We start from the raw sequence: 7517 nt of genomic DNA, 5'->3' as shown, positions 1-7517 counted from the left end.
TAAGGTCCCAAAGGCGAGAACTATTGGCTATGCCAATGCTTGTTATTATAGTCACTATTAGGTTTAGACCTCTGACCTTCAATGAACAGCTCCTTTATTAGTACAAAAGTAACTAATATGAGCAGTGTAAATTGTGAATAGAAGGTAAATTCTGTGGTGTTCAAAGTAAACTAATATGTGTAGTTATAACCAGTAAAATATTTAGAAATCATTTTCCGAATGAAATATAGAATTGTTTTTGTACAAATGTTTTTTTGATCAAAGCCAATGGAATTAAGGGAGTTTGCATAGGTTGAATTGAGCCCATAATTAGGGCTATGGCACATGTACAACATAAAACTGTGCCTACCTGAAACAGATAAACAAGCATTTGCAATGCACAGGGTCTCGCATTGGTGAAAGTTAGAGATATGAGAACGCAGAATTGCCACGTTAAAAATAACTTGGAGGATGTTTTACAAATTTAGGTGACCGCTCCTGGCACTTTCAGAATCTAAGTACAAAACCAAATTGCTGGTATTTTAGCTGAAAAAGGAGGGAAACCTCGAGTCAGAGCAGTAACATGAGCCCGGAAGTCCCGGCGCAGCCAGAGAGGGGCAGACGCACAGACACACCCACTGCACACGGAGAGGGGCAGACGCACAGACACACCCACTGCACACAGAGAGGGACAGACGCACAGACACACCCTCTGCACACAGAGGGAGGCAGACGCACACACACACACACACACTTCACATAGAGAGGGACAGAAGCACAGACAGACCCACTGCACACAGAGAGGGACCGACGCACAGACACACACACTTCACATAGAGAGGGGCAGAAGCACAGACAAACCCACTGAACAAAGAGAGAGAAAGTGAAACTTACCTTCACTTCCTGCATTTCTGAATCATGGCGGCAGCAGCTCAGCTCGGGAACCTCCAGGAAGAGGCCACTTGTTCCATCTGTTTGGAATATTTTAAGGATCCGGTGTCCATAGAGTGTGGACACAACTTCTGCCGCTCCTGCATCACCCAGAGCTGGGAGGGAAGAGATGGAAACTTCCCCTGTCCACAGTGCAGGGAAATATCTTCTGGGAAAAACCTCCGACCCAACAAGCAACTGGGGAACATCGTGGAAATGTTAAAACAGTTTCATCTGCCCCCCGTGAAGCCCCCGGAGGAGAATCTGTGTGAGAAACATAGTCAGGCACAGCTGCTGTTCTGTGCAGAGGATCAGAGGATGATATGCTGGGTCTGCCGGGAGTCCAAGGAGCATAAAACTCACTCAGCAAGTCCCGTAGAGGAGGCTGCAGAGGAGTACAAGGTACGTCCGTAGGCCTTAAGGGATCTCAGTCACTTTTTGAGCCCCATTGAAGCCTCTGCAGAGGATCATACTGTGTGTGTGTGTGTGTGGGTGTTCTGGAACTACAAGTAAAGATTACAGGGTGTGAGTATTCAGAGATCACAAGTCTCTTTTATAGGGTGGCCAGATGGCTCCATGTCACAGGGACAACACATTTCCATTCCTGGATTTTGCTTTTACATATCATTTTCATCTGGTGTGTTTAAGCAATAGGGTTAAGTAAAATGAACCAAGACTGCAACTCCCAGAATGCACTGTTATGTTAAATCAAAAGTACAGAAATTAAAATGTTTTGTCTCCGTGGCATGGCGTCATCTGGGCACCCTCCCTGTGGATGCCATTGAGGAGGCTGCTGAAGAGAACAGGGTATGTCTGTGGGTGTTCAGGGAATCAAAAGGCACCGAGAGTCCATAGAGGAGGCTGCTGAAGAGAACAGGGTATGTCTGTGGGTGTTCAGGGAATCAAAAGGCACCGGAGAGTCCATAGAGGAGGCTGTAGAAGAGCTCTAGGTATGTGTGTGGACGTTTATGGAACATAAGGTACCCGTGGACCCAAAGAGAAGTCTGTGCAAGGAGTGTATGTGGGTGTTCAAGATTCACAAGTGAAGGCATTCTGTACTTTCTGCAGAGGAAGAAACTGTAGAGGAGCACAACGCGTGTCTGTGGACAATCATGATTCCCAATTTAGGGGTGTTAAGTGTCCTTCAAGAAGGCTGCTGAAAAATACAAGATATGTTTGTTGGTGTTTAGGGATTGTAAGTGAATCCACTCCATGAGGGCTTTAAAAGGAGCTGCAAAAGAGCACAAAGTGTGTCTGTCAGAGCGCTGGGATCATGGGCCGTATACTGTGATCCACAGAGGCGGCTGCAGAGGATCAGAAGGGATGTGTGTGGGTGTTTTGGGACCTTGCACTAGACTCCAAGGATTCCGTGTGGCACTGCAATGTGAGTTGTCGGTGTCAGAAGACTTTGAGACCATACAGAGTGTGGCACACGGGTGCACATGGTCATTGAACACATAAGAAGTTGTGCAGCAATGCAGGGTGTAGCACAGGAGCTCAGATGGTCATCAGACACAGCAGAAGGTGCAGAAGAAGAGCTGCAGCAATGCATTGTGACGCGCACAGGATCTCAAGGGCATTGGTGCAGATGACTCCCCAGCAATGCAGGATTCACCAGACACAAAGTGAAGTGCAGGGTCCAGGTGCAGGAGACTTACATCGTCATTAGCACAGAGTGAAGATCTCCTGTAGCTTTAGCGGCATGAAGCTCGCCGGCTTTGGGGACCCCTCACAGGATGAATGACCGTTGCGCTGGGCTGCGATCACAGGCTCCTGGTCTGGGGAAGCTCAGAGTCTTCGACCTCCTCACCTCAAAGTGATGAGCACTGGACTGAGCTCTGAGTGATCAGAACAAGACCCCCTGCCCCCACCAATCCCCCCCCCCCCCGCAGGCAGTCCACCTCCGGGGTCCTTCCTCAGAAGCAACAGAGGTCCTTCCTCTGCCTTGGGGGTCTAGCGCCTCCTGTCGAAGGGAGACGGCCATCATTCCCGCCTCTGGTCTTCAGCGTTCTCTTCAGTAGATGTCCTTCTTCGGTCCTGGGGGTCTAGCGCCTCCTGTGGAAGGGAGGCGGCCATCATTTCCGTCTCTGGTCTTCAGCGTTCTCTTCAGTAGAGGTTCTTCCTCGGTCCTGGGGGTCTAGCGCCTCCTGTCGAAGTGAGGCGGCCATCATTCCCGTCTCTGGTCTTCAGCGTTCTCTTCAGTAGAGGTCCTTCCTCTGTCCTGGGGGTCCAGTGCCTTCTGTAGATGGGAGATGGCCATCATTCCCACCTCTTGTCTTCAGCGTTCTCTTCAGTAGAGGTCCTTCCTCGATCCTGGGGGTCTAGCTCCTCCTGTAGAAGGGAGACGGCCATCATTCCCACCTCTGGTCTTCAGCGTTCTTTTCGGTAGAGGTCCTTGCTTGGTCCTGGGGGTTCAGCGCCTCCTGTAGAAGGGAGAAGTCCGTCATTCTCGTCTCTGGTCTTCAGCGTTCTCTTCAGTAGAGGTCCTTCCTCGGTCTCGGGGGTCTAGCGCCTTCTAGAGAAGGGAGACGGCCATCATTCCTGTCTCTGGTCTTCAGCGTTCTCTTCAGTAGAGGTTCTTCCTCGGTCCTGGGGGTCTAGCGCCTCCTGTTGAAGGGAGGCGGCCATCATTCCCGTCTCTGGTCTTCAGCGTTCTCTTCAGTAGAGGTCCTTCCTCTGTCCTGGGGGTCCAGTGCCTTCTGTAGATGGGAGACGGCCATCATTCCCACCTCTTGTCTTCAGCGTTCTCTTCAGTAGAGGTCCTTTCTGGGTCCTGGGGTTCTTGCGTATCCTGTAGAAGGGATGCGGCCATCATTCCCACCTCTTGTCTTCAGCGTTCTCTTCAGTAGATCTTTCCTCGGTCCTGGGGGTCCAGCGCCTCCTGTAGAAGGGAGACGGCCGTCATTCCCGTCTCTGGTCTTCAGCGTTCTCTTCAGTAGAGGTCCTTCCTCGGTCCTGGGGGTCCAGCGCCTCCTGTAGAAGGGAGATGGCCATCATTCCCGCCTCTGGTCTTCAGCGTTCTCTTCAGTATAGGTCCTTCCTCGGTCCTGGGGGTCCAGCGCCTCCTGTAGAAGGGAGACGGCCATCATTCCCGTCTCTGGTCTTCAGCGTTCTCTTCAGTAGAGGTCCTTCCTCGGTCCTGGGGGTCCAGCGCCTCCTGTAGAAGGGAGACGGCCATCATTCCCGCCTCTGGTCTTCAGCGTTCTCTTCGGTAGAGGTCCTTCCTCGTTCCTCGGGGTCCAGCGCCTCCTGTAGAAGGGAGACGGCCATCATTCCCGCCTCTGGTCTTCAGCGTTCTCTTCAGTATAGGTCCTTCCTCGGTCCCGGGGGTCTAGCGCCTTCTAGAGAAGGGAGACGGCCATCATTCCTGTCTCTGGTCTTCAGCGTTCTCTTCAGTAGAGGTTCTTCCTCGGTCCTGGGGGTCCAGCGCCTCCTGTAGAAGGGAGGCGGGCATCATTCCCGTCTCTGGTTTTCAGAAAAGGTCCTTCCTCAGTTAGGGGGGTCCAGTGCCTCCTGTAGAAGGGAGGCGTCCGTCATTGGTCTTCTGTGTTCTCTTCAGTAGAGGTCCTTCCTCGGTCCTGGGGTCTAGCGCCTCCTGTAGAAGGGAGACGGCCATCATTCCCGTCTCTGGTTTTCAGAAGAGGTCCTTCCTCAGTTAGGGGGGTCCAGTGCCTCCTGTAGAAGGGAGGCGTCCGTCATTCCCGTCTCTGGTCTTCTGCGTTCTCTTCAGTAGAGGTCCTTCCTTGGTCCTGAGGGTCTAGCGCCCCCTGTCGAAGGGAGGCGGCCATCATTCCCGCCTCTGGTCTTCAGCGTTCTCTTCAGTAGATGTCCTTCTTCGGTCCTGGGGGTCTTGCGCCTCCTGTAGATGGGAGACGGCCATCATTCCCGTCTCTGGTCTTCAGCGTTCTCTTCAGTAGATGTCCTTCTTCGGTCCTGGGGGTCTTGCGCCTCCTGTAGATGGGAGACGGCCATCATTCCCGTCTCTGGTCTTCAGAGTTCTCTTCAGTAGAGGTCCTTCCTTCCTCCTGGAGTCTAGTGCCTTCTGTAGATGGGAGACGGCCATCATTCCCGTCTCTGGTTTTCAGAAGAGGTCCTTCCTCAGTTAGGGGGGTCCAGTGCCTCCTGTAGAAGGGAGGCGTCCGTCATTCCCGTCTCTGGTCTTCAGCATTCTCTTCAGTAGAGGTCCTTCCTCCTTCCTGGAGTCTAGTGCCTTCTGTAGATGGGAGACGGCCATCATTCCCGTCTCTGGTCTTCAGCGTTCTCCTCAGTAGAGGTCCTTCCTCGGTCCTGGAGTCTAGCGCCTCCTGTAGATGGGAGACGGCCATCATTCCTGTCTCTGGTCTTCAGCGTTCTCTTCAGTAGAGGTCCTTCCTCCGTCCTGGAATCTAGCGCCTCCTGTAGATGGGAGACGGCCATCATTCCTGTCTCTGGTCTTCAGCGTTCTCTTCAGTAGATCTTTCCTCGGTCCTGGGGGTCTTGCGCCTCCTGTAGATGGGAGACGGACATCATTCCCGCCTCTGGTCTTCAGTGTTCTCTTCAGTGAAGGTTCTTCCTTGGTCCTGGGGGTCTAGCTCCTCCTGTAGAAGGGAGACGGCCATCTTTCCCAACTCTGGTCTTCAGCGTTCTCTTCAGTAGAGGTCCTTCCTCGGTCCTGGGGTCTAGAGCCTTCTGTAGAAGGGAGACGGCCATCATTCCCGCCTCTGTCTTCAGTGTTCTCTTCAGTGAAGGTTCTTCCTCGGTCCTGGGGGTCTAGCGCCTCCTGTCGAAGGGAGGCGGCCATCATTCCCGTCTCTGGTCTTCAGCGTTCTCTTCAGTAGAGGTCCTTCCTCTGTCCTGGGGGTCCAGTGCCTTCTGTAGATGGGAGACGGCCATCATGCCCACCTCTTGTCTTCAGCGTTCTCTTCAGTAGAGGTCCTTTCTGGGTCCTGGGGTTCTTGCGTATCCTGTAGAAGGGATGCGGCCATCATTCCCACCTCTTGTCTTCAGCGTTCTCTTCAGTAGATCTTTCCTCGGTCCTGGGGGTCCAGCGCCTCCTGTAGAAGGGAGACGGACGTCATTCCCGTCTCTGGTCTTCAGCGTTCTCTTCAGTAGAGGTCCTTCCTCGGTCCTGGGGGTCCAGCGCCTCCTGTAGAAGGGAGATGGCCATCATTCCCGCCTCTGGTCTTCAGCGTTCTCTTCAGTATAGGTCCTTCCTCGGTCCTGGGGGTCCAGCGCCTCCTGTAGAAGGGAGACGGCCATCATTCCCGTCTCTGGTCTTCAGCGTTCTCTTCAGTAGAGGTCCTTCCTCGGTCCTGGGGGTCCAGCGCCTCCTGTAGAAGGGAGACGGCCATCATTCCCGCCTCTGGTCTTCAGCGTTCTCTTCGGTAGAGGTCCTTCCTCGTTCCTCGGGGTCCAGCGCCTACTGTAGAAGGGAGACAGCCATCAATCCCACCTCTGGTCTTCAGCGTTCTTTTCGGTAGAGGTCCTTGCTTGGTCCTGGGGGTTCAGCGCCTCCTGTAGAAGGGAGACGTCCGTCATTCCCGTCTCTGGTCTTCAGCGTTCTCTTCAGTAGAGGTCCTTCCTCGTTCCCGGGGGTCTAGCGCCTTCTAGAGAAGGGAGACGGCCATCATTCCTGTCTCTGGTCTTCAGCGTTCTCTTCAGTAGAGGTTCTTCCTCGGTCCTGGGGGTCCAGCGCCTCCTGTAGAAGGGAGGCGGGCATCATTCCCGTCTCTGGTTTTCAGAAGAGGTCCTTCCTCAGTTAGGGGGGTCCAGTGCCTCCTGTAGAAGGGAGGCGTCCGTCATTCCCGTCTCTGGTCTTCTGCGTTCTCTTCAGTAGAGGTCCTTCCTTGGTCCTGAGGGTCTAGCGCCCCCTGTCGAAGGGAGGCGGCCATCATTCCCGCCTCTGGTCTTCAGCGTTCTCTTCAGTAGATGTCCTTCTTCGGTCCTGGGGGTCTTGCGCCTCCTGTAGATGGGAGACGGCCATCATTCCCGTCTCTGGTCTTCAGAGTTCTCTTCAGTAGAGGTCCTTCCTCCTTCCTGGAGTCTAGTGCCTTCTGTAGATGGGAGACGGCCATCATTCCTGTCTCTGGTTTTCAGAAGAGGTCCTTCCTCAGTTAGGGGGGTCCAGTGCCTCCTGTAGAAGGGAGGCGTCCGTCATTGCCGTCTCTGGTCTTCAGCGTTCTCTTCAGTAGAGGTCCTTCCTCCTTCCTGGAGTCTAGTGCCTTCTGTAGATGGGAGACGGCCATCATTCCCATCTCTGGTCTTCAGCGTTCTCCTCAGTAGAGGTCCTTCCTCGGTCCTGGAGTCTAGCGCCTCCTGTAGATGGGAGACGGCCATCATTCCCGTCTCTGGTCTTCAGCGTTCTCTTCAGTAGAGGTCCTTCCTCCGTCCTGGAATCTAGCGCCTCCTGTAGATGGGAGACGGCCATCATTCCTGTCTCTGGTCTTCAGCGTTCTCTTCAGTAGATCTTTCCTCGGTCCTGGGGGTCTTGCGCCTCCTGTAGATGGGAGACGGACATCATTCCCGCCTCTGGTCTTCAGTGTTCTCTTCAGTGAAGGTTCTTCCTTGGTCCTGGGGGTCTAGCTCCTCCTGTAGAAGGGAGACGGCCATCTTTCCCACCTCTGGTCTTC

General features: G+C 53.8%; 1 pseudogene across 1 annotated transcript in view; it reads left to right on the top strand.

The window, feature by feature from the left end:
* The first annotated feature begins 656 nt into the window (after window positions 1–656).
* The window catches only part of LOC147710156 (E3 ubiquitin-protein ligase TRIM39-like), a 109313-nt pseudogene continuing 102452 nt past the window's right edge, over window positions 657–7517 (top strand). Inside the window, exon 1 of the transcript XR_015295579.1 lies at window positions 657–1311. The product of XR_015295579.1 is annotated as an E3 ubiquitin-protein ligase TRIM39-like (transcript). The remainder of the gene's footprint in view (window positions 1312–7517) is intronic.

This window comes from Lissotriton vulgaris, chromosome 5 (assembly GCF_964263255.1).
Source record: "Lissotriton vulgaris chromosome 5, aLisVul1.2, whole genome shotgun sequence".
NCBI classification, from domain to species: domain Eukaryota; kingdom Metazoa; phylum Chordata; class Amphibia; order Caudata; family Salamandridae; genus Lissotriton; species Lissotriton vulgaris.
The sequence above is the reverse complement of the archived record's forward strand: the minus strand, read 5'-3'. Positions and strand labels throughout refer to the sequence as shown.